At 35.5% G+C, this 21397-nt stretch overlaps 1 long non-coding RNA gene and 2 pseudogenes across 3 annotated transcripts in view; 2 read left to right on the top strand and 1 right to left on the bottom strand.

The window, feature by feature from the left end:
• The window catches only part of LOC144578885 (uncharacterized), a 436319-nt gene that overhangs the window by 101908 nt on the left and 313014 nt on the right, over positions 1–21397 (bottom strand). The gene's annotated exons all lie outside the window — the stretch shown is intronic.
• LOC144578884 (ATP synthase F(0) complex subunit a-like) lies at positions 1701–2597 on the top strand (annotated as a pseudogene).
• On the top strand, positions 2508–3387 carry LOC144578998 (cytochrome c oxidase subunit 3 pseudogene; annotated as a pseudogene).

The following is a 21397-nucleotide window of genomic DNA, read 5'->3' as shown; positions in this document are numbered from 1 at the left end:
GTATGAGCCATAACATCAACTGGCTTTCTTAGGATTTATCATATGGGCTCACCATATATTTACAGTGGGAATAGATAGAGACACACGAGCATGCTTCACCTTTACTACCATAATTATTGCTCTCCCTACTGGTATCAAGGTCCTTAGCTGATTAGCTACCCTGCACAGCAGTAACATCAAATGATCTCCTGCAATACTCTGAGCCCTAGGATTCATTTCCCTTTTCACAGCAGGTCTAACCAGCATCGTATGAGCTAATTCATCACTAGATATTGTCTTACATAACACATATTGTGTTGTAGCCCATTTCTACTAGGTCCCATCAATAGGAGCGGTATTCGCTATCATAGGAGGCTTTGCCCACTGCTCCCCTTATTTTCAGGTTATACACTTAATCAGACCTATGCTAAAATCCACTTCACCATTATATTTATAGGTGTTAATTTAACCCTTTTCCCACAGCACTTCCTTGGCCTGTCCAGCCTTGATGTTACTTGGATCATCCTGATGCATACATCACATGACGTATCAACTCACCCATGGGCTCATTATCTTATTGACAGCAGTTATGCGAATAATATTTATAATCTGAGAAGTTTTTGCTTTAAAACAAAAAGTTCTAACAATTGAACAATTATCTAGTAGTTTAAAGTGACTTCACAGCTGTCCACCACCTTACTGCACATTCAAAGATCCAACCTACGTGAAAACCTAAATGGAAAAGGAAAAAATCCAACCTCCAGAAGACTGGTTTCAAGCCAATCCCATAACATCTGTGACTTTCTTGATAAGATATTAGTAAAAGCATTACGTAACTTTGTCAAAGTTATAGGTTCGATTCTGTATGTCTCAATGGCTCATCTAGTTCAATTAGGCCTTCAAGACGCTACATTCCCTATTGTAGAAGAATGACTCACTTTCCAAGACCACATTCTTTTAATTATTTTCCTAATTAGTTCCCTCATCCTATATATTATCTCCCTAACACTCACCACAAAATTAACTCATACTGGCACCATACATGCCCAAAAAACCGAGACTCACTGAACTACCTTTCTTACCATTATCTTGATTTTAATTGCCCTCCCACCCCTATGTATTCTGCACATGACAAATGAGGTTAACAATGCTTCTCTTACCATTAAAGCAATTGGTCACCAATGATATTGAAGCTACGGATATACAGACTATGAAGAGTTAGGCTTTTATTTTTATATAGTCCCAACAGCCGACTTAAAGCCAGGAGAAGTTCAACTCCTTGAAGTTGATAACTGAATAATTCTACCAATAGAGATTCCCATCTGTGCATTAATCTCATCTGAAGACATCCTGTACTCATGAACTGTCCCCTCACTGGGCCTCAAAACAGATGCAACCCCTGATGCTGAAACCAAACTACATTGACTGCTTTGTATGCTTAACTGCAGGCAGCTCACAAATTTGTGGGTTTAACTGCAGCTCTGTAGCTATTGTGCTAGAATTAATCCCCTTCAAATACTTCTAAACCTGATCCATACTCGCACTATAATATCACCATGAAGCTACCCAGCATTAACCTTCAATGTTAAAGACTGAGGGTATCCACGCCTCTCTGCAGTGAATGCCTCAACTAGATATTTTCATGTGATCCACTGTTAGCCCGTCAATAATCATAGCTTTATTCTCCATTATTCAGTTAAAATTATCAAATTTCACTTACACCAAAAATAAAAAAACACAAAAACATAAAACCCCTTGAGAAGTAAAATGAATGAAAATCTATTTGCCTCTTTTACTACTCCAACAATTCTAGGTTTACCCGCAGCAGTATTAATCCTCTTATTTCCCACCATACTATTTCCAACCTTCAGTCATCTAATTACCAACCAATTGATTTCTTTTCAACAATGATTAGTTGAACTTGTACTAAAACAAATAATAATTACCCATAACATTAAAGGACAAACCTGATCCGTTATATGGACATTCCTAATTCTCTTCATTGCCTTGACCAATCTCCTCCGGTTCCTACACCATTCATTTACACCAACTACCCAATTATCAATAAATCTAGGTATAGCAATCCCCTTATGAGCAGGCGCAGTCATTACAAGCTTCTCCTTAGCTCACTTTTTACCACAAGGCACACCTAGAGCACTTATCCCTATCCTAGTGATCACTGAAACCATTAGCCTATTCATTGAACCAATCGCATTAGCTGTGCGATTAACAGCCAACATTACAGCCGGTCACCTACTAACGCATTTAATCAGAGGAGCCATACTACTACTATCAACTATTAGTCTCCCCACAGCTTCAATCGCTCTCATTATTCTAATCTTACTAACCCTTCTTGAATTCTCTGTAGCCCTTATTCAGGCTTTTGTCTTCACCCTAACAGTGAGCCTTTATCTATATGACAACACATAATGACCCATCGAACATATGCCTACCATATAGTCAAACAGAAAGAAAACATAAAAGCCCCTGATCACTAACAGGAGCTCTCTTAGCTCTCAGAATATATTTGCCTGGCCATGTGATTTCACTTTAACTCTATCACTCTTTTAACCCTAGGCCTGCTAACCAACACACTATGTACCAATCATGACCTGACATTACCCGAGAAAGTACATTTCAAAGCCACCACATAACAATTGCCCAGAAAGGCCTCCAATATGGAATAATTCTATGTATTATCTCAGAAGTATTCTTCTTCACTGGTTTCTTCTGGACATTCTACCACCCTACTCTAGCCCCAACTCCAGAATTAGGGGGACACTGACCCCTAACAGGCATTCTTCCCCTAAACACATTAGAAGTACCCCTCGTGAATACATCTGTATTACGTGCATCAGCAGTTTCATTTACTTGGGCTCACCACAGCCGGACACAAGGTAGTCAAAAGCAGATAATCCAAGCACTATCATTACAATTCCCGGAGGTATTTACTTGACCCTCCTACAAATCTTAGAATATTTTGAGGCCCCTTTTACTGTCTCTGATGGAATCTATGGCTCAACATTCTTTATAGCCACAGGCTTTCATGGACTTCACGTTATTATTGGATCACCATTTCACACTATCTGCCTCCTCCACCAATTAAAATTCCACTTTACCACAAATTTGACTTTGAAGCCACGCCTGATATTGACACTTTGTAGAAGTAGCATGACTATTCTTACTGCCTACCCTTTTGGTATAGACAGTACCATTGACTTCCAATTAATCAGTTTTGATAATATCCTAAAGAGAGTAATTAACTTGACACTAGCCCTAGTAACTGACACCTTTCTGGCTCTATTACTACTAATAATTACATTTTGGTTCCCACAACTTAATATTTATATAGAAAAATCTATCCCCTATGAATGTGTATTTGACCCCATAACCTCTGGCTGCCCATGATATATTAATAAATCATTTTTTATTAATATATTTCACTTCCTAAACAAAACACATCATTTATATAGGACAAAGGAAATCACTGATCACAGTATTACCGATTATAGAGTAAAAGCAAAAACCTGAGAAACTAGATAAAATTACACACATAAAAGTGAAGAGTACATTCACCTTTCCATCATAACAACCGTTGACATTTTGATGAATACCTACCAAACTCCCAGAGCAGAAAAGTGCTTGTGCAAGATATTTCATCACAGCATTGTTTCAGATACCATCAAATTCAAAGAAGCCTTGTTTAAGAAATCTTGTTCTATTACAAAATTAATTACTCTGTAAGTATTACGGTAATACATACAGAGTAATGGAATAAATCAATGTGTTAATATGGAAAACATTTCACGGCATATTTTTATTCAAAACAACAGCAAGTTGCCAAGCAGTATGTCAGTATAATTGTGTTTTATTAACTTTAAATTTCAGAACAATTTTGGATATATAGAAAAATTGCAGATAGTACAGAGAGTTGCCATATACCGCAAACCCAGTTTCTTCTAAAAACATCTTAAATTACTAAGATATGTTTCTTGTTTACTTTCTGTAGCATTTTATTTCAGAAATGTTTCTTGGTAAGCATGCAAATATCTGGATATTGTTATTTGATGCTAAAAATCTTTGTCTTTTAATAAATATGTTTTAATGTCTTTTAATTTGGTAAATTTTAATAAAAAATGAAATTCTTATTTTCTATTTTTTGTCTTTTACTGTATCAGCTTTTTCAAAAAACTGGCTAGCATTAAGCTTTTCATCTCTCAAATAGCTGTTATACATATATTTATGTCTATCTCTAGATCCATGACTATATTTGCATTTTATTTATATTTGTGAGTGTTTGCTCCTGCCATTGCTTTTAAGAAGATAATAGGAGTGCACTAAGCTTTTGAATAACTGAAAATATCTTTCCATTGCATCCTTTCTGTTGTATCCCAACTTGATGAGGCACAGATGTTGAGTCACAGTATGTCTCATAAAAGCTTTCAATCTATTGCATCTTTGTGTTTGGGTATTAGTTCTGTTAATTCACAATTTGAGAAACATGAATACCCCTTTCTTCACAACCAGTCTGTGTTTATTTGTGTCCATACATGTGTGCATCTGTGTTTTCTTTCTGGCAGTTTCATTTTTCCCTCTAAATTAAAACTCTTCTCATAAATATATCTTGGAATAGGCTTCCCAATCTTTCATGTACATGACATATATATATATATATATATATATATATATATATATATATATATATATTTCAAATTTTTTGCTTATGTTTCATTTGCTGGTTTCTTATTAAATTGTTAATTTTCTCATAGAACAAACCATCTTCACATCTAAATGATCTGTGTTGTGTCTTCAGAGAAACTGCAGTGGCTGCCTCAGAGGAGCCCAATCTTGGGGTAAGCAGCTGGGAAGACAGCTGCCTATTCATGATCAAGATCCTACAAGACACTGTGATCAGCTTATCTTCTTTCAAAGTGAAGTAGATACAACTGAGTGTGTAAAATGCAAAAGTGAAGCTTAGAGAGGAGAGATCACATTTCCCAGTGAAGTGGGTGAATAGATCAACCACAGCAAAAAATTCATTTTGCTGGTGAGGAGAGAAGCACTGGAACTGCAGTGAGAATGAACAGGATAAATTTGCAAATCTCATGATCAGTCAGTAACCCTGCATTTGCTGAAAAGAGAGTGTAAAGGCCATATTGTAATCCTTGCTGAGGTGGCGGAGCATAATAAATTGTGGCACCAAGTTTGCTTCATTTAGGACAACTGCTAGGAACTCTTCGTTGTTGTTATTTATTCTGAAATAACGAAAATGTATGGTAAAGTATATTATGAGAAATCCATGTGACTGGCTGCAAAGTGTGATGTGGTGATATGTAGGCAGATGAGTATAGCCAGGCAAAACACTAAGTCTGGTGTGGGACACACTGCCACAGCTTTAATAGTGGCTCTGTTATAGCTGAGAAACAGCAAGTGACGGTCAAGGACAAATCCATATGCCAGCCCTGCTTTATGAAGAATTACACTGTTAAGTGTCCAAGGTACCATAGTGGTCTTGATCTAGAAAGAAAATAAGTGATCTGCAACAGCCAACTGCTCCGTATTCAAAGGGCAGCCTGTGTTACTGCTGCTCTGAGGATCATACTGGCTGAAGTTCATGTTCAAAGAAGCTTAGAGCCTTTCTGTTCAGAGAATTGTAAGAAATATAGATAATAACTTAAGAAGAGGTCAATACTGAGCCACACTATCCATAGCCATCTGCATTTTCACTGTAAAACTGAATTATTGCCAATACATTTTTAAAAAAGAAAGAAAAAGAAAAACTAGAGGATATATATATATATATATTGAGGTTTGCATTTTAAAATGTAGAAATGTATCTAGTTTCATCCACCTAAGCCAAACTCTTTAAGAATTCGGGGCTGATAAATCAGCATTGTTCATTTGCCAATTAAAGTGCAAAGAGTAACTGCCAAAGAGTATTAAGTATGAAAAGTTTAAAACTTCAGTTTCTAACACCTTTCCACTTGTAAAAGAAAAATGAAATAAAATATGTTTTATTGCTTTTTCTCATTGTCTAAAGTTTACAGTGCTATACAGTCAACTTTTTAAATACTATAACAGATGAAACTTAGCATTTATTATCATGTTAATTTGTACACAATCACTTGATTTAAACAAAGATGGTGTTTTTAAATCACTTTTCTTGCTATCTACCCACACGTATTCCATTCCTGAGCCCTGTCATTATATATTTTTGTATCTTATCTGAGAACTTATTTTTGTTGTGTGTCATGAAAACATTCACGTAGACTTCCATAGATTGTTTTGAGCTTAGTTCAGCAGTCATAGTAAATGGTATCAATTCCAAGAATTCATTTACTAGTAGCTCACAGAAGTTTTTGTCTCATTAACACTGTAGAAGCTTAAAAAATGTTAAAGATCCCAAAGCCTGTTATCATAAAAAAAATCTTTATTAGGAAGTTGTCAAGCTAAAGGTGGCAGATAAAACTTTTAAAAAATTTTAGGTTTTGCTCAAAACTTGAATTTTGTTATTTTTCTTGTTGTAGACTCGCTCTGTTCAATTATAAAATGTCTGCCAAACACCCAAAACTAAATAACCCAAAATGTCAGTCATTCTTTGAAGTAAAACAAATATTGCATGCAAAAATCTTCTAGTTCTATTCACACTTTAAATACCTGAACACCTGCTTTTTCTTAGGATAATCTTCATACTTTTGTATCTAGTAAAAATGCTTTATGTGTACTTCCCATTTCATTATATAGACTTTTAAAATACGTAATTAGATATCAAAATTTAATGAAATATTTTTTCCCGCTTCCTCAAGAATACTCTTAAGCAGACAAGTTTTTGTTCTGTTTTGAGGAATGTGTGAGCACGTGTATCCATGTGCACCACGTGGATTGGTTAGGGCATGGTGCGAAGCCTTCCAGTCTAGCAACCCAGTTTAGTGCACCTGGCTTGATTCATGCCAAGAAATCAGCAGTTTTATTCAAGCTTTGCTTTGTAATTTCATCATAAATGTGAACATGATTTAAAAAGCAAAAATCTTATTGGTATTATAAAAATGGATTTGACCTCACATGTCTCCTGAAAGGATCTGACGAACTCTCAGGGGTATTTGGAGCACACTTGGAAAACCTATGTCATGAGTCATGATGTACTTTAAAAACGCAGTGTATGCACTTACTATACTTGATCAACTTGGTTTTGTTATATCTATTACATTGTTCTGGGTTTTTTTCACCTCCAATATTTAATAGTTGTATATTTTTCAAAACTTTATTACTAATGTATTTTTTCTCTAATTTCTTACATGTACTTTAAATAATTAGCTATGATAAAATAAAACAATAGGCCAACTGTAACCAATTAAATGGTGTGATATGTGTATCAAATCACTCTCCTTAGCAATTTAATAGTTTTAATTTGTAATCTATTTTCCAAGGTATCAATCTGTTTTCCAAGGTATACAAACAATAAGAAGCACAAGAGCGTAGTTTGGTTTAACAAATGTATACTTGTCTGTAACTGCCACCATAATCAATATGTAAAACATTTTCTTGGACCTGGTGCAGAGACTCACACCTATAATTCTAGCCCTTTGGGAGGCCAAGGTGAACTGAATGCTTGAGAGCAGGAGTTTGAGATCAGCCTGGGCAACAGGGCAAGACTCCATCTCTATTTAAAAAAAAAAATTAGCCAGGTGTGGTGGCATATATCTGTAATCCCAGGTACTTGGGAGGCTGAGGAGGATGGATCGTTTGGGCCTGGGAGGCGGAGGCTGCAGTGGCTCAAGATCATGCCACTGCACTCCAGCTTTTATGACAGAACAAGACTCTGTATCAAAGGAAAATATATATATTTCTATTATAGAGACAGGGTCTTGCTATGTTACCCAGGCTGGGTCTCAAACTCCTGGTCTCAACTGATCCTCCTGCCTCAGCCTCCCAAAGTACTGGGATTATGGGTGTGAGCCACTAGTGCCTGGCTAAAACATTTTCATCACCTCAGAAAAATCCTGTGAGTACCCCACCCTTAGCCCCAGCAATCAATGGTCTGATTCATTTCACTGTATATAAATGTCTTTGTGAGCCAAATAAACTTTTCCTTTATAAACTCCCCAGCCTCAGGTATTCCTTTAAAAATGCAAAATAATATAATTCACTTAGGATAATGGCTTCCAGCTGCATCCATGTTGTCTCAAAGGATATGATTTTATTCTTTTTTATAGCTGTGTAGGATCTCATTGTGTATATGTATCACATTTTCTTTATCCAACCTGCCATTGATGGGCATTTAGGTTGATTCCATGTCTTTGCTATTGTGGATAGTGCTGCAAGACACCTGTGTCTCTTTTGTAGAATGATTTACTTTTATTTGGTATTTTTCTTATTGAGGTTTGCTTAGCTTTTATATATCTATATTAAAAGTTTGATTAAACTGGTAAAATTTTTTTCCATACATCCCCCTTTATTTTTATTTTGTAACATTTTCAACTCTCCTATCTTTTTGGAACCAAAATTACACTAATGCTAGATCAAGTAATATTTTTCTACAGTTTTTTAAAATGGTACTTTAAGTTCTTGGGTACACGTGCAGATCTTGCAAGACTGTTGCATAGTTACACACATGCCACAGTGGTTCTCTGCTTCCATCCCCCCCTAACCTATATCAGGCATTTCTCCCAATGTTATCCCTCCCCAATCTCCCCACCCACCGCTGTCCCTCCCTTACTCCCCCAACCCCCAACAGACCCCAGTGTGTGATGTTCCCCTCCCTGTGCCCATGTGTTTTCATTGTTTAACACCCACCTAGGAGTGAGAACATGTGGTGTTTGGTTTTCTGTTCTTGTGTCAGTTTGCTGAGAATGATGGTTTCCAGATTCATCCATATCCCTACAAAGGATATGAATTCATCCTTTTTTATGGCTACATAGTATTCCATGGTGTATATGTGCCACCTTTCCTTTATCTAGTCTATCATTGATGGGCATTTGGGTTGGTTCCAGGTCTTTGCTATTATAAACAGTGCTGCAGTGAACATACGTGTGCATGTGTCTTTACAATAGAACAGTTTATAATCCTTTGGGTATATACCCAGTAATGGGAGTCAAATGAAATTTCTATTTCTAGATCCTTGAGGAATCACCACACTGTCTTCCACAATAGTTGAACTTAATTTACACTCCCACCAACAGTGTAAAAGTGTTCCTATTTCTCCACATCATCTCCACCATCTGTCTCTAGATTTTTTAATGATCACCATTCTAACTGGCATGAGATGGTATCTCAATGTAGTTTTGATTTGCATTTCTCTAATGGTAAGTGATGTTGAGCATTTTTTCATATGTTTGTTGGCCTCATGAATGTCGTTTTTTGAAAATGTCTGTTCATAATAAAAGCTATTTTCGACAAACCCGCAGCCAACATCATGATAAATGGGCAAAAACTGAAAACATTCCCTTTGAAAATTGGCACTAGACAAGGATGCCCTTTCTCATCATTCCTATTCAATATAGTATTGGAAGTTTTAGCCAGAGAAATCAGGCAAGGAAAGGAAATAAAGGGTATTCAATTAGGAAAAGAGGAAGTCAAATTGTCTCTATTTGCAGATGACAATATTGTATATTTAGAAGACCCCATTACCTCAGCCCCAAATCTCCTTAAGCTGGTAAGCAACTTCAGCAAAGTCTCAGGATACAAAATCAATGTGCAGAAATCACAAGTATTCCTATACATCAATAACAGACATACAGTTTTCTACAAAGGTACTTGAGGGGCTCTTCGCTTAATTTCAATCATTTTTTTTCTATTCTTCAGATAGGACACATCCTACTCATGTCTTTTCAAGTTTGCTGTTCTTTTCTTCTACCATTTTGAATAATCTGATAAGCATGTTCAGTGAGTTTTAAATTTATTACTACATTTTTAGTCCAGATTTTTCATTTGAATGGTTTTGGTTTCTCTGATGAGCTTTACTTTATTCTCTCATTATAACCCCATTTTTTTTCCTTTAAATCTTTAAATCAACATACTTACATGGCCATCTTGGATTCAGTTTCCATGAATGGCTTTTCTCCTTTACTGCAGGTCAAGTATTTCTTTTTATTTGCATTTGTAACAAGTATTGATTACATATGCATAATGATCATACTGAACATTATGTATGATATGGTACAGACAGGCTGAATTGTTAACTTTCTCTGATGGGTTTGATTTTAGTTCCAACAGGCATTTATTTACTAGTTGATTACTTTAAATTTCTGTCTGCGGTGTTTAAGTCTCATTAGGACAAATCTGTGGAAAGCACACAGTATTTTCCCAGCCAGTCTCACTTACTAAAACTCAACTTCCAAATTCTCTCTCCCTTTTTCCATAAAATCTACCCCTTTAGCAATCATTCTCTGGTGTGTCTCTCATAGTCCCTGAAAATGCACTGCCCAGCTTTCAGATAGAACTCATGATAGACGGATTAATTCACACAAAGCCTTCTGCATCTTCTCCTGTGTGCAGATTCTCTTCTGTAGAATCCCATCTTATAGATTCCAGCTTTTTCAGAAATCCTGCAATCTGATTTCTACAAGGTCAAAGAGAGTATTCTGTTTGAGTTCTAGGTCCTTGAACTAGAGTCAAGAAGTTGCCCACACAGAGAGCTATACATTGACCCTGGGATTCACTTGGTGAGTTTCTCTTTAATAATGTATAACAGTCTTATTTTGCCTACCGTCCAAAGCCTGTAAACTAGTACCTCATACAGTTTGTCTGTTTATTTTTAATTATGAAAATAGGGCTAATCCGGTACCACTTATTTCATCATTATAAAAATAAGTTTCCTTGGATCTCTTGTGATTTTATAAACATTTCATAGTAACTTGGAAATAGAAAAACAAGTTCCATCTTAAATCGGGACTCAGCTTGTAGATTCTTAATTTAAAATAAAAGCACAAGAAGGAATAAAATATTGAAATTAACTAGGACAAAAATTAGATATCAGATAAGCCTTGGACTCTTTGGTTTCATAAGACATCTTAGGAAAATGAATTAACCTTTTTTAAAAAACTTATTTATATACTGTACCACTGTAAACTCAAGCAAAATAATTTCATTTGTTACTAAAATTATCTTATTTAGCTGGGCACAGTGGCCTGTAATCCCAGCACTTTGAGAGGCGGGTGAATCACTTGACATCTTGGCCAACACAGTGAAACTTTATCTCCACGAAAAATACAAAAAATTAGCTGAGCATGGTGGTGCAGCTCTGTAATCCCACCTACTTGGAAGGCTGAGGAGAAAGAATTGCTTGAACCCAGGAGATGGAGGTTGCAGTGAGCTCAGATTATGCCACTGCACTCCAGCCTGGGCAGCAGAGTGGGACTCCATCTCACAACAACAACAACAAAATCTCATTAGATCTCATTTACTGTGTGAAAACAACTCTCCAACACTTGTACCATACATGTTTTGCACATAAAGTAACAGTTTCACTAACCATAAGTAACTTGCACAAGATCAGAGACCTAGTTGATTCTCAGCAATTAACTGAACACAGTTCTGATGTGCCCTCAAGAATAATCACTAGTAGTTTCACCAGGAATTTATTTAAAAGGATAATATGGTTTGGCTGTGTCCCCACCCAAATCTCATCTTGAATTGTAGCCCCATAATTCCCAAGTGTCATGGGAGGCACCCAGTAGGTGGTAATTGAATTGTGGGGCAGGTCTTTCCCATGCTGTTCTTGGGATAGTGAATAAGTCTTACAGGATCTCATGGCTTTACAGAGGGGAGTTCTCCTGCACATGCTCTCTTTCTCTCTTTGCCTACCACCATGGAAGACAAGTTCTACCTTCTGCCATGATTGTGAGGCCTCCCCAGACATGAGAAACTGTGGGTCAGTTAAGCCTCTTTTCTTTACAAATTACTCAGTCTTGATATGTCTTTATTAGCAATGTGAGAACAGACAAACACAAAAGCCATCAGCATACAATTTCAAAGAATAAAAAAGAAGGTAGTCTATCTTAATAATCAAGAATGGGAGATTTTAATTCCAATGAAACCACCCAGAGATTTTTCCAGATTTACTTCCTCTGAAACATTAATGAGCAAGAAACCAAAAGAATAAAACTAAAAATAAAGCATTTCCATACAAACTAGAACACAGTTTCCTAGAACAGTTTCCTGAGTACAATTAAAACTCAGATATCACAGATGATACACAAGCCTTCTCTATTTTATCACCTCACATATATTTTAGCTTGTAATGATGACAATAAATTTCCACTAAATCATACCTTCTTAACAACTATAGTTTCATATTCAAGTTGGCATTCTCTACATATTACTGCGAGTGATTCTGGCACTTCAAACTGATGTATTGCTGCAATGGTCATTTGTATTTATTTTTTAAAGTTTGCACTTTTCACCCAAACAAAATTACCAGCCATCTGACAACACAGATCATAGAACCTTCACATTCATCATAGCTCAAAGCTAAACTCGTCCATAAGTATGATTTCTTGAAGCAAAATGTATTTATTAAAAGCTTTTTCATAAGGTATCGGGTTGATTCTGTGGTCAAAAACTACATAAATATTTCCAGAATGACAACAGTGAGTTGTATGCAAAATTTTTAAGTTTGCTTGTTTCATATTAAAGTTAAATTTATGACTCTGTTTCTAAATATTCTTTCAAAAGTATCTTTGCATTATACACTGTAGTCATTGGAAAGCTGAAGAAAACACATCTGGGGGTATTTTTGTTTGTTTGCTTTTTGAGATGGAGTCTCGCTCTGTCTCCCAGGACCAACCTCTGCCTCCCAGGTTCAACTGATTCTCTAGCCTCAGACTCTTAGTAGCTGGGATTACAGGCTCCTGCCACCATGCCTGGCTAATTTTTGCCGGGCGCGGTGGCTCCCAGAACTTTGGGAGGCCAAGGCGGGTGGATCACAAGGTCAAGAGATCGAGACCATCCTGGTCAACATGGTGAAACCCTGTCTCTACTAAAAATACAAAAAATTAGCTGGGCGTGGTGGCGCGTGCCGGTAATCCCAGCTACTCAGGAAGCTGAGGCAGGAGAATTGCCTAAACCCAGGAGGCGGAGGTTGCGGTGAGCCAAGATAGCGCCATTGCACTCCAGCCTGGGTAACAAGAGCGAAACTCTGTCTCAAAAAAATTAAAAAAATAATAAGGACTATGAGACAGATGACAATTTGAAGATGTTTTGCAGTCAAGAGTGATAAAAAAGTGGAATAGTAGCTGTGAGGTAATGTGCAATCAACAAACTGCCTGTTGAAATCTAGATGGAAAAAATTGATAGTGGTGAGAAAGAGAAGACAACTACAAAGTAGACCCAAGAGGAGGCTGGTCTTGGATGGCAGCAGCCAGTTTATCCACTGAAATACGAGGCAGCACAGAGCGTATGGGTACACATGCAGGTAAGGAGGGTGGATCTGGAGGATGAAGCAGGTGGCAGGCTTTTTCAATTTGCTTACATTTTCTAGTGAGTTAAGAAGGTTATCAGCAAAGTATGAAGAAAAGAAAAAGGAACTAGTGAAGGTTTGATGAGAGAGAGAGGCAGTATAGAAAAGTGGGAGAGTGAGTTGGGGAACTCATAAAATTGCAGAGACTATTTGAGGGAGGAATTGTGAATTTAAAGTGAGACTGATCATAATTGATGGAAATATGCATTGCCTAATATAGGAATTTGAGTATTTCTCATTACGGTTAACTCTCACCATCCTCTGTACCCAATTCCATCACAAAGAAATAATTGTTGCTTCATGTATTAATAATATAATAATACTATAATATTTTTAAAAATGGGATCCTGTTATGCCAACTGTTTGCAGCCTTTTTATCTTAAAATTTAAAATAAGCATTTTTATGTCAATGATATGCATCTACTTATACTTTAAATTGCCAAAAGTATTTCCTTAAATTACTCTGTTATACTTTATTTCAGCATTCAGATATTTTCTAATCTTTTTCAAAGTTTTGTTAGTGCAATACTGTTTTGAACAATCTTGTATATAACACTCTGCCCGATCCAACTATGTGCTTTGTTTAAATATATCCTTAAAATGTAACCACAAGCAGTGCACCCATTTAAAGCTCTTAATACATACTGCTAAATTGCTTTTGAAAAACGCTTCTACTTTTTATCTGCAACTTTGACCAAGAGCTGATGACAATGATTTTCCTATGTACAGGCCACAACTGAGTGATATCATTCTCTAATATTTATTACAATGATTCTGTTTTGGTGACTACTGAACACAAATCAAATTAGTATTTTGAATCAATAGAGAGGATTTTAGGAACGTATATAATAAACAAGTATGAAAAGTATCGGCTACATAAAACTTTGTAGTAGCAATCCTTTCTTTTACTTTAAAAACTAAATTATATACAAATATGTATATGCATATATTAATCATAGATATAATTTATATATATTAACTATATACATATATACTTCAGTCATATATATGAGACTTGAAGTTATATAAAAAGATATTTCATTTGAAATGCATTATGCATGGATATTAGCACCTACTGAAAATTTGTGATCTTTGGCACTGCTCTATCAACCACTGATTGTTTTGATTTTCTGCTAAAAAACAAGCAACTAACTCACTCAAAACTGTACAGCTACATGGAAACTGAACAACCTGCTTCTGATTGACTACTGGATAAACAATGAAATGAAGGCAGAAATAATGATGTTCTTTGAAACAAATGAGAATGAAGACACAACGTACCAGAATCTCTGGGACACATTTAAAGCAGTGTCTAGAGGGAAATTTATAACATGAAAAACAAGTACCCAAATTTCAAAAGGGCAAAGAATGTATACATAAAGGATATCCCCATGAGCATGAAATTTGTATGACCTACATCAGAAATAGAAATATGTCCTGAATTTTCTGGGACAATCTTCACACAAAAATTTTATATAGCATTTATTCTATAACCATATATTCTATAAATATAATTGATATCTTAAATATTTCTGCATCCAAATTATGCTTACCAGCACATCTCTCACACCAAGATTATACCACAAAAATTTACTATCTGCTCATGTGTTCTAATTTTTAGCTTAAAAATACAATACTCTACCACAAGGAAAAGATAAAACGAAGGACACATCTGAGATGACCTGGGTTGTCAACGCATTTTACTGCACTAGGCCATTATCCTATGAATTTTACAAATAAAGATTTTAAAGCCAATTTATAAATTCTTTTGCCTTCAGGATTTATTTTTTTCTTTGTGAAAATGAATGTTTTTAATCAATTTGGATTAGCTAATACAGAAGCACACTTCAAGTCCCTCAGAAACTGAAAAGGAGTTGAGAAGGAGAAAGTTTAGTATTTTATGCTCCTAACTCTTACTTGCATATAAATAAATTGTAGAAAATAATTACATGTTGGGATCAAGCCTGGCACAGTAGCATTTAAAGAGAAAAACAGCAAACTTTTCAGAAATGACTGGATTCCATACACATTTTAAAAAGTATTCTAACAAGGACATGTCTCTTCTCACAGTGTGCCTGAGGGGAAGTAAATGCTTATTGTTATTACGAATTTCTTTACCTCCTAATATTGTATTAATTATTGTACTATTTAGAAAAACAGCAGTTTAACAAGCACTCTCTATATAAGACATTGTTTTATTGTCAACAACATAGTTTGAAAATTATATAAAACATTTAAAAGATTAGGGAAGTAAACATAATTGTATTTTTTAATTTCTTTGTGTGTCCTTACAAATTTCACTTGACTCCATTTTCAAAATCAAACCAAATTATGTCACTTTCACAGATTTTGTTGTAGAGGCCTCCCAGGTGATCATAGGGATAGAATTTCTAATAAGAAAGAAAATCGTCTCGCGATGATGATCAGTCACTAGGTTTCATGCTCAGATTATTGCTTCACAGCAGGCTAGAACTGTTCTCATGATATAGGATAATTAGACTGCATTTTCCATGTAGAGTACTACTGTCAGAATTTCCAAGATAGTTGCAAACAGTATTAGCTATCATTTTTAGAGGCCTGGGAACATACTAGGCATTATATTTTATCTTATTTAAAACACACAACAACCTTATGATGAATCTATGTATTATTATTCCAGTTTTGTCGTGAGATGTCTGGACCTCAGAGAGGACAGGTGGCATAGAGTTCCCAAAGGCATAGAGTTGGTAAATTGGGAAGGCAGAATTTATGACCATCTGTTCAACTGTAAAGCTTATACTCTTGTTACTGGGCTGGTGTCTGGTAACGGTGGTGATGTGTATTCTGTACTCAGAAGTCCAGGAAAAGCAGAGTGCAGGAAGCTCTTATGACTTCTGGAGACTACCTCAGAGGAATGCAGACAAGCAATGAACTTCAAATCTACCTTGGAGTTAGTCAAGTGCTTCCCTTAAAAAGCATGAATTGTATTATTCTGAATAGTTATGAAACAAAAATACATGTATTTTTACATATACATATACAGCCAATCCAGTATCTGATAGGAAAATGAAAATGATCTACTATGAAACCTTTTCCATAATTTTAAAGCTGATAATACACCCTGACTGTGGTTCACCTGCAACAGCTCAACAGGTGCACAAGCTGCTCATGTCATGCTGCGTACGTGTTCCTCATAGAAGAAAGTTGTAGTTGTACTAATGAGAAAAATGATCCGTATTTCCAAAACTTTTTATTGCCCTTCAAAGTGAAAAGCTAGGCTTTTTCCTTCCTTTTAAATTTTAAAGAGAGCTCTTACAGTAAATTAGAAGCCAAAGATTAAACTTCCACCGAGTGCTTAACTTATGATGAAAATGATTATTGAATCACTGTCGTTTTATTCATTTTATTAAATCTTTATTAAACTAGTAAATAAAAATAATGATATTAGATTTTAAATCAAGTTAGTTACATCCAATTAATGATCACAAGGTGCCAATATAATGATCTAATATTTAACAGACATACAATTAAATCTCAACAACTTATCAGGAATAGTCCTTTCAAAAAATTGCTTCCCAAGAGAACTTGTTTAATCACATCTAGGTTTTTTCCTTGCTGAACTTCCTTTCCAGATCAGTAAGAAATAAAAAGACAGAAGATAAGTCTGGTTCCTTTAGAAGTCCAAGCCCCTTTAAAATCACCTACTTTGAATCAAAGGCAGAGTAAAATTCAGGAACCACCAGTGATAGAAGATACCAAAGATTGACTTCTTATATCCGGGAAGGACTTTTTAGTGGCATCATTTAGGAATGGTGATTGCAAAAAGAAAGAGAGAGAGAGAGAGATTGGTTCCCCATAATGACTGCCAATACAAATGAATATATTAGTGAGCAAAGCAGACAGTCACCTTTGGGATGCTAGTTCAAATGATATCCAGTTAACAATCTTTTAATTCTTGCAAGGTTTAATTAGAGACTTTCCTCATAGCAACTACTTAAACTTAATACGGTTGCTGTTCCTGACACTGGCTCTAATTAAACTCCTGGACTGAAAACCTGAGCCAGCAGGCAAGATAATTGTTATTTAACTGGGAGAAGGTAGGGAATGATTCCAGAAGAAAACTAAAGCCAGATGTCTGTTGAAGGCAGAGTAGAAAATCAGGAATGAAACCCGAGATGGGGGTCAAGTTGTCAGCAGAAGCAGACATGTCCACCAGACACATGGATTTCAAAACTGGAGTCAGGCCCATCTCAGCAAAGAAGCCTCTTAGGCTTGCTCTTGTAGATCAGGCACCAATCAGGCCTGAGGTTCAGGCTTCTGTTAAAAAGATCCAGAAGCACAAGATGGAAGAACTAAAAGGCACCTCAGAGATCACAATCAGATCAATTATTTTAACAAATGAAATCTCTCACGTCCAGAGAAATGAAGAAAGTTTCTGAAGATCATACAGTTACTAGCGGATCTGTTATCAGTTTGGATCTATTTGTTTCAAAATAGAAATTCCCACACATTACAGTACATAAGTAGAAAAAACTGACTCTGAGAATATTGCAAGTTTTGATGAGCATGAAGAATGGATATTTATTTGGGTGAAAGATAATTATCTGATGAAAGGTAATCCTAGGTAGACAAAGAAAGAAAATAGGAAAAATAATTCAAGAAGATGCTAACATGTTAAAGAGGCCCAGAGACAGGATGTGGAAGAAAACTACAGATTATTTCCCAGTCCTTCGCTGTTTTGCTGACATTGGATCTACAGCTATTGTCTAAACTCCACAACAAAAACAATAAGAAATTCTTGCGGTCATTCTTCTAGTTGGTATAACTTTTCTATAAGAACAAAGAGGATGATATAGCAGGAAAATATTAGACAATACTTCTTGCTTGTCTGTCCAACAACATACCTCTGCAAGGCCCAGGCACTATTTGTGTGTTTCTTGAGTACAGAGAGCCAAAAGGAAATGGTCTTTTCTTTACCGCAAAAGTAATTTTATTCTCCTTCACCTCACCTCTGCTCCAAGGAAAAGAACTGTTTTCTAACCAACTGAGGGTGACTTTGTAATTTTCCTTTAACGGCACTCTGTGAAATAAAATATTCATTTTTTGGAAATGCTTTATATCATTATGTGGTGTGAGGCCTAAATTTAAGACCCCTTAATAGATGCTATCTTGATATGAACTGAAATTGGGAGGGTCTCCAATGGCCTAATCACAAGTTCTCCTCCTGACTCTGCTCCCAAAAATAAGGTCTCTAACCAGCCTCCTTATCAAAGGAAGCAGGGCAGTTCCTGCTTTGTCTTAGAGTAGCAGGTTCAGTTCTCTGCCAGCCCATGGAATTATTTAAACAAGTCAATTACATCCTCCTGGGAAACTAGGGATGGTCCCACTCTTTGGATACTTCAAAGTCTGCTTCCCAGAGCCCCTGATTGTGCTGTCTGTACCCTGATGTAACCCCAGTGTGGCCTTCTGTAGCTTGCTGTGTCCTCCTCCAGGCTGGGAACATCTGTAACTAATAAACTGCTGTTGGCCTCATCTGACTGATGTTTGATGTCACATGTTGGGTAACCCCCAGAACCCTATGACAGGAATCCTTTCCTTAACAGTGGCTTAAATAAGAAGCAGTTGAAACATATCATATGCTGAACAACTCTCCAATTATTCCATATTATTTAGGAAGATAGTACAGTCAGGGAATTCTATAACGAATACTATAACTTCATCATTTACAGCACTCTCGTGAGCAGTGATGTAGAAGTAGCTGCCACTTCTCAATCTTTCCTACTCTATTTACCCACCCCTGTAGTCCACTCTTTAACAATATATAAATTGTCCACTTTTTCCTTCTGGTATGAAGTCTTCATATTTAAAGCATATGATGTTTGACCTTCAAACGCATCAAATATACTTAACTCCTTTTAAGTCTAATGGTCTCTATTTTCTAGCCCTTACTTTTTTCAATTGTTCTATATTATTTCTAATTATTTCCTATAGTTACTATGTTATGATAACTCAGAAAAGTAACATTATTAGGTTAACAGAATGATTCTTTCAGAGAAAAACTTGAAATCAACATCTGAGTCATGTTTGTAAATAATTAAGCCAGCACTCAACAAACATTTATTAAAATTTACTATAAGGTAAATTGTTTATTACTACTCACTTGCTGATTTACTTGATCAGATAAATTATCTATGTATGCAGTGTCTAATACCTACTTTATAAATTGTTTATATCTATATATTGTATCATTTGTTCATCAGTGCATTTATCTCAATCTATTAAAGATGAAGGGTTATCTCAACACTAATTTGGGCTACCTAGAATGATTAAATTACTTCTCCCTTTATTAGAAGATCAATTTAAAAAACAGATAAGATTCAATAGATGTTGTGTTATGCACTCTAAGTTGTCCTACATTTGTTCCAAAGTCTCTTTTAAATTAAAGATCAAAAGCTAAAAACAAGCCATTAAATTTATTTTAAAGAAACTTGGCATCAAAAGGTTTTTCAGGATGAAAAAGTCCGTTTATTTCTTGAAAGTTCTTGGAAAAAAAACCCTCAGTCAATTAAATCGTAAGCAACACTTCATGAACTATTGAAATGCTCAGTATTACACTGATACTGCAGAACTGTCCTTTTAAAAAATACAACAAATTTCTCTTTACTCATTTCTGTTATTGCACTTAGTATTATTTTACTGGTGCCTACAATGTCTTAGGCATTCTCATTTATATTTTCTAATCATAGCCGTAATCAAAGTTTCAACTCAGTTGTTTAGTTTTTGCCCATAAGTTGATGAAAGAGTTAATAAGTCACTTTGTGAGTTCAAATCTGAACCTTGCTATTTGTTAGTTAGCTTATATAAAGGGCAGCATTGTTATTATTAAATTGGGAGAATAATGCATCTATGTCACAGGGTAATTGTGGGTATTAAGGGTGGAGTGTATGCAAAGCATTTAACACAGTGTTTGTCATAAAGTAAGAGCTCAATATATGTAAACCATAATTATATAATAAAATGTTACTACATTAACTCAACTCTATGTTTTCAGGTAATTAATTACAGGCCATTGACATGCAATATTTAGGCTCCCAGGAATCAGAGGATTATAGCCTTAAATTTTTAATTTCCTACATGCCTTTATAAAACAATGTACATCTGCCAATCTATAATTGCTTCTCACAACAGATGCTCACATCTGCTATGAATATCAATTTTGGGAGTGTTTGGATATTATCTCACCCACTGATTCCTGGGTTAGACTTTTTTTCTGTTGAGGACAGAAGAGTTGGGCCAATCCATTTAAAATATTTGTTTGGGACTCTTAATTATGCAGAGTGATGACAAATACTACATCAAAACAGGTCGAAAATAGATGAAAATCTTTTTCATTTTGACTGCAGTTTTACTACCTTCTCATCTTTTATTTTTCTGATTTACATTTTTTCCAGACTAAATGCATGCCAATTGATGTTTTGTCTTATTTCCATATAAGGCAAGTGAACAATTTTGTCATGAGAAAAAATAATCATAACTTACTCTACTAGTGTCACTTGTTCAGGTGCCAGTTCATAGTATTTCATATGCAATGTCTTTTGGAAATGATCTTCATATGGGTCATAGTACATTTTTTTCATCCCTGAGATTTAACACCAAATGCCCTATATATGTCCTATTTTAGGAAGATGTTAATGTATACAATCCAGGCCTCACTGAAGAACTTTACCAAAAATAGTTTTTAATTAGGAAATCAAAGCGGTGGATTCCTATACTGAGAAAGTATCAGAATCGCTAAAGAGGTGTGGTATTGTTTGTTTTTTTGTTTGTTTGTTTTTGGTTTGTTTTTTGTTTTTAATATCTGTACTCAGACTCACACTTAATAGATCAGAATAAGGAGTATTACCATCATATCTGTGCCAATAAAAAGAACCACAGGTGAATTGATTGACCAATTAGGTTTGGAAATCTCAAGTCCAAGGCACA

Source organism: Callithrix jacchus, chromosome 13 (genome assembly GCF_049354715.1).
Source record: "Callithrix jacchus isolate 240 chromosome 13, calJac240_pri, whole genome shotgun sequence".
Classification (NCBI taxonomy): domain Eukaryota; kingdom Metazoa; phylum Chordata; class Mammalia; order Primates; family Cebidae; genus Callithrix; species Callithrix jacchus.
The sequence above is the reverse complement of the archived record's forward strand: the minus strand, read 5'-3'. Positions and strand labels throughout refer to the sequence as shown.